The sequence below is a fragment of the Hypanus sabinus genome, chromosome 6 (genome assembly GCF_030144855.1).
Source record: "Hypanus sabinus isolate sHypSab1 chromosome 6, sHypSab1.hap1, whole genome shotgun sequence".
Taxonomy (NCBI): Eukaryota; Metazoa; Chordata; class Chondrichthyes; order Myliobatiformes; family Dasyatidae; genus Hypanus; species Hypanus sabinus.
Genome location: NC_082711.1, coordinates 182,299,016 through 182,305,015, shown reverse-complemented (window position 1 = coordinate 182,305,015; position 6,000 = coordinate 182,299,016).

Here is a 6,000-nt window from a genome sequence, read left to right as displayed (position 1 = left end):
AAAACTTAAAGTATCACTGAAACAGTAGAGGGAATTAATCAGGTTAATTGCTGGACCAAGAGTGCTGCCCTACCAGAGAGACTAAGATTGGGTCTGGAAGATGAAGGATCATCTTTTCCAAGCATATCCTAGGAGGGTATGACAGTAGATGCCAAGATGTTTTCAACAGTGGGAGATCCTTGAACATGGGGACAGAACTATAAGAGAACAGCCAGCCATTTAAAACTAAATGAATTTCTCTTCAGAGGTGGTGAGTCTCTGGAATCCTTTGGCCCTGCTGGTGATGGAAGCTTGATTATTAAAATTAGTAACGTTTGATAGATCAAGGAATATAAGAGTGTAGTGAAACAATACAGGAGAAGAGTTGAGGCCAGCCATGATTATTAAGTATTGGGGCAGGCTTGCATGTCCTGATGGCCAATTCAGGCTCCTATTTTCATGTACTGACAACAGCGAGAAGAGAGCCTGGCCTGGGTGGAGGGGGTCCTTGATGATGGACAGCACTCTGTGTAAATGTGTTCAATGGTGGAGAGGGCTTTACCTGTGATGGACTGAACGGCATCTACTACTTTTTGTAGGCTTCTTATTCAAGGGTGTTTCCATACCAAGCTGTGATACAACCAATCAATATCTGCTTTATCACACATCTGTAAAAGTTTGTAAAAGTTTTAAATGACATGCCAAATCTTTACAAACTTCTAAGAAAGTAAAGATGCTGCTGTGCATTTACATGCTGGACCCAGGACAGAGTCTGAAATGACAACACTGAGGAATTTAAAGTTGCTAACCCTCTCCAACTCTGATATCCCAATGAGGGCTGGCTCATGGATCTCCAGTTTCCTCCTCCTGAAATCAATAATCATCTCTTTGGTCTTGGTCACATTGAGTGAGATGTTGTAGCACCATTCAGCCAGATTTTCAATCTACTTCCTATATGTTGATTTGTCATCACCCTTGATACAACCAATGACTGATGGTGTCAGCAAACTTATATATGGCATTGGAGCTGTGTATAGCCATTAGACTGGGGTCTGCAAGGCAGGAAATGGAGGATCCAATTGCACAAGGAGATATTGACACCTAGGACTTGAAGGTTATTGATTAGTTTTGAGGGGATTATATTACTGAATGCCAAGCTGTAGTCAATGAAGAACATTGTTCCGAGTGTTCCAAGATTGAGTGAATAGCCAATGAAATGGCATCTGCTGTTGACCTGTTGTAATGGTAGGTACATTGGAGTGAATCCAAGTCACTTCTCAGGCAGGAGTTGAAATGTTCCATCACCAACTTCTCCAAGCACTTCATCACAGTGGATGCAAGTGGTACTGGGCGATTCTTAGGCACCAGTATAATGGAAGTCTGTTTAAAACAAGTGGATAACTTAGACTGCCAAAGTGAGCGATTAAAGGTATCCACAAAATGCTGGTGGAATGAAGCAGGCCAGGCAGCATCTATAGGAAGAAATACAGTCGATGTTTCGGGCTGAGACACTTTGTCAGGACTAACTGAAAGAAGAGATAGTAAGAGATTTGATAGTGGGAAGGGCAGGGGGAGATCCGAAATGATAGGAGAAGACAGGATGGGGAGGGATGAAGCTAAGAGCTGGAAATTTGATTGGCAAAAGGGATACACAGCTGGAGAAGGGAAAGGATCTGGGATGGGTGGCCCAGGGAGAAAGAAAGGGGGAGGGGAGCACCAGAGGGAGATGGAAAGCAGGCAAGGAGTGATTATGAGAGGGACAGAGAGAAAAAAGAGAAAAGAAGAAAAAAAGGGAGTAAATAATAAATAAAGGATGGGGTAAGAAGGGGAAGGGGGCATTAACAGAAGTTAGAGAAATAAATGTTCATGCCATCAGGTTGGAGGCTACCTAGATGGAATATAAGGTGTTCCTCCAACCTGAGTGTGGCTTCATCTTGACAGTAGAGGAGGCCATGGATAGACACATCAGAATGGAATTGGGACGTGGAATTAAAATGTGTGGCCACTGGGAGATCCTGCTTTCTCTGGCGGACAGAGCGTAGGTGTTCAGTGAAATGGTCTCCCAGTCTGGGTCGGGTCTCACAAAAAATAGAAGGCTGCACCAGGAGTACTGGATGCAGTATATCACACCAGCCAACTCACAGGTGAAGTGTCACCTCACCTGGAAGGACTGTCTGAGGCCCTGAATGGTGGTGAGGGAGGAAGTGTAAGGGCAGATGTAGCACTTGTTCCGCTTACAAGTATAAGTGCCAGGAGGGAGGTCGGTGGGAAGGGATGAGGGGGAGGAACGAATGGACAAGGGAATCGTGTAGGGAGCGATCCCTGCACAAAGCACAAAGGGTGGGGGGAGGGAAAGAAGTGCTTGATAGTGGGATCCCGTTGGAGGTGGCGGAAGTTACGGAGAATTATATGTTGGACCCGGAGGCTGGTGGAGTGGTAGGTGAGGACAAGGGGAACCCTATCCCTAGTTGGGTGGCGGGAGGATGGGGTGAGAGCAGATGTGCGTGAAATGGGAGAGATGCAATGGAGAGCAGAGTTGATGGTGGAAGAAGGGAAGCTCCTTTCTTTAAAAAGGGAAGACATCTCCTTTGTCTTGGAATGAAAAGCCTCATCCTAAAAGCAGATGTGGCAGAGACAGAGGAATTGTGAGAAAGGGATGGCATTTTATCAAGAGACAGGGTGGGAAGAGGAATAGTCCAGGTAGCTGTGAGAGTCCGTAGGCTAATAGTAGGTATCAGTAGATAAGCATTCTCCAGAGATAGAGACAGAAAGATCAAGAAAGGGGAGGGAGATGTCAGGAATGGACCAGGTAAATTTGAGGGCAGGGTGAAAGTTGGAGGCAAAGTTAATGAAGTCAACGAGCTCAGCATGCTTGCAGGAAGCAGTGCCAATGTAGTTGTCGATGTAATGAAGGAAAAATGGGGGACGGATACCTGTATAGTCTTGGAACATGGGTTGTTCCACAAAGCCAACAAAAAGGCAAGAACAGCTGGGACCCATACGGGTGCCCATGGCTACACCTTTGGTTTGAAGGAAGTGGGAGGAGCCAAAGGAGAAATTATTAAGAGTAAGGACTAATTCTGCTAGACGGAGGAGAGTGGTAGTAGAGGGGAACTGGTTAGGTCTGGACTCCAAAAAGAAGCGGAGAGGTTTGAGACCTTTCTGGTGGGGGATGGAGGTATTTAGGGACTGGATATCCATGGTTAAAATAAGGTGGTGGGGGCCGGGGAGCTTAAAAGCATTGAAAAAATTCAAAGTGTGAGAAGTGTCATGAACATAGGTGGGAAGGGATTGAACAAGGGGGCGGGATAAAACAGTGTTGAGATATGCAGAATTGAGTTCGGTGGGGCCCCCTTGTTCAATCCCTTCCCACCTATGTTCGTGACACTTATCACTCTGAATCTTTCTGAACTGTATACATGTACTGCCAAATGAAACAATGTTCCTCTGCACCAAGGTGCACAAATACAGTATGTATAACTCACATGTAACACACTAATAATACTAATAATAATAAGATGGGAAGCATCATTAATGTTGCTAAGGCCCCTATGTCCAAGACTGGTTCAGATGAATTGGTGAATAGTTCTCGCTGTGAGGAGAGCAGCAGAGATTTGGATGACCTTGGCTTTATGGAAAGCTGAACAACAGAGGCCTTCTGGTAATAATTAATAAAGTTATATTAATATATAATCATGCTCTTTATGGAACTTGAGCTTTTAAGTTGACCCAGGCATACATTTAGCAAGCATTGTAAATATGTTAACCGTTGGCTTGGTACGTGAAAACTGAAAATAAGTGAAAATTGACCTGAGCTCAATGGCAACTCTCATATAGAAACTTTCATATCACAACAAAGATTGTTGTTTCCAAGACCCAACCAGTGTTTATACTTTGAAACCTGACTTCCATGAATTTGTGACAACCCCTCAGCTGACACTCAGGTCAGCTGCTAGGCCAAGGCGCCAGTGGGTGGATGCTAGATTCCAGAGTGAATCAGATTTATTATTACAGACATATGATGTGAAATTTGCTCTGTTGCGACAGCAGTACAGCGTAGTCATTAAATTGCTGTAAGTTACACAAATTAGTAGTCAAGTGTTCTATGATCTATGAGTCTATCAGGAAAGAATGCCTTTTTTTCTCTTTCACAAATGCTGATTCACTGGCTAAGTTCTTTCAGCATTTTGTTTTTTGTTTAAGGAAGAAAGTCAATAGGCCTTCTGGGTTAATGCAGAACCCTAATGCAGCCAAGTTCATTGGCTGGAGGAGGAGGAGGAGGAGCTCAGAAAGGCAAGGGAGGTGCCAGAGAACTGGAAAATGGTAAACGTCATTCAGGAAGTAGTGCACAGATATTTCTAGAAAACTAAAGCCTGTCAGTTCAACCTCAGTGCTGGAGAACCTTCTAGAAAATAATAAGCTGAGGGGGAAAAACAGCTGTTAATAAAACAAAGTTGTAACAGATTATTTTTAAAGGTCATATGTGACCAAACTTATAGAATAGTTTGATGTGGTTTCAAAAAAGGAAAATGTATATAGCAGGGAATCCAATAGCTGCAGTCTCCTAGATTTAGAGAGATCTATTGGTGTTAAGGGCTAACAGTAACAATGTTGGAAAATGTACATAAAATTTATAAAGCAGAGAGCAATAGTAAGTGGTTGCTTGCTGACTGAGTGTGGTAATGGTATTAGGATTGAAATGACTTTTACATGCAGTAATGAGTTGGGTATGAAAGAATAGCACTATGTTTAGAAGTGTAATTTCTCAGAAGAGCAGTAACAGGACTGTAAGGGATACAGATGGGTTGGCAGATTAAGACAAATAACAAAATAAATCTTACTACAAAGATCATAATATTGTTTGCTGGAATGAGTGTAGATTTAGTTGCTAATAAAAGCAGCATTATGGTGAAAGAATAGTTAGTAGACGGCACAGTGTAGAAGAATAGATACATTATATTGAAATTGTAAAATCACTGGTGTGCTGCATCAAATTCTAGTCACCTGACTGTGAAAATGGAGGGGAGAGAGCAATGGAAGGAGAGAGGGGGAGAGAGAGAGACTGACTGACTGACTGAAGGGAAGTTGTACCCAACAGCAGATAGTTCAGGGAGCAGGTCACAAATTTAAAATTCTGGGCAAGAGGTATAAAGAGATGCGCAGGGTAATTATAAAAGTTAAAAGTAAATTTATTATCCAAGTACATATATGTCAACGTATACAACCATGAGATTCATTTTCTTGCAGGTATACTCAATAAATCCATATAGAATAATAACCATAATAGAATCAATGAAAGTCTGCACTAAATGAACGAACCAGTGTGCAAAAAACAACAAACTGCAAATACAAAAGAAAGAAATAATAATAGTAAATAAATAAGCAACAAATATCGAGAATATGAGATGAAGAATCCTTGAAAGTGAATCCATAGGTTGTGGGAACATTTCAGTGATGACCAAGTGAAGTTGAGTGAAGTTATCCCCTTTGGTTCAAGAGCCTGATGGTTGAGGGGTAATAACAGTTCCTGAACCAAGTGATGCGAGTCCTGAGGATCCTATACCTTCTTCCTAATGGCAGCAGTGAGAAGCAAGCATGACCTGAGTAGTTGAGGTCCCTGATGATGGATGCTGCTTTCTTGCAACATGCTCTGTGTAGATGTGCTCAATGGTGGGGAGGACTTTACCCATGATGGACTGGGCTGTAACCACTACTTTTTAATAGAATTTTCCATTCAAGGACACTGGTATTTCCATACCAGGCTGTGATGCAGCCAGTCAATATACTTTCCACCACACACCTATAGATTGTCAAAGTTTTAGATGTCATGCCAAATCTTTGCAGACTCCTCAGGAATTTAAGGTGGGGGGTTATATGTGAGGCAGGGTTTGAGGGTCAGCACAACATTGTGGGCCGAAGGGCCTGTAATGCACTGTACTACTCTGAACTAGAAGTGCTGCCATGCTTTCTTTATAATTCCACTTACACGCTGGGCCCAGAACAGGTCTTCTGAAATGACAC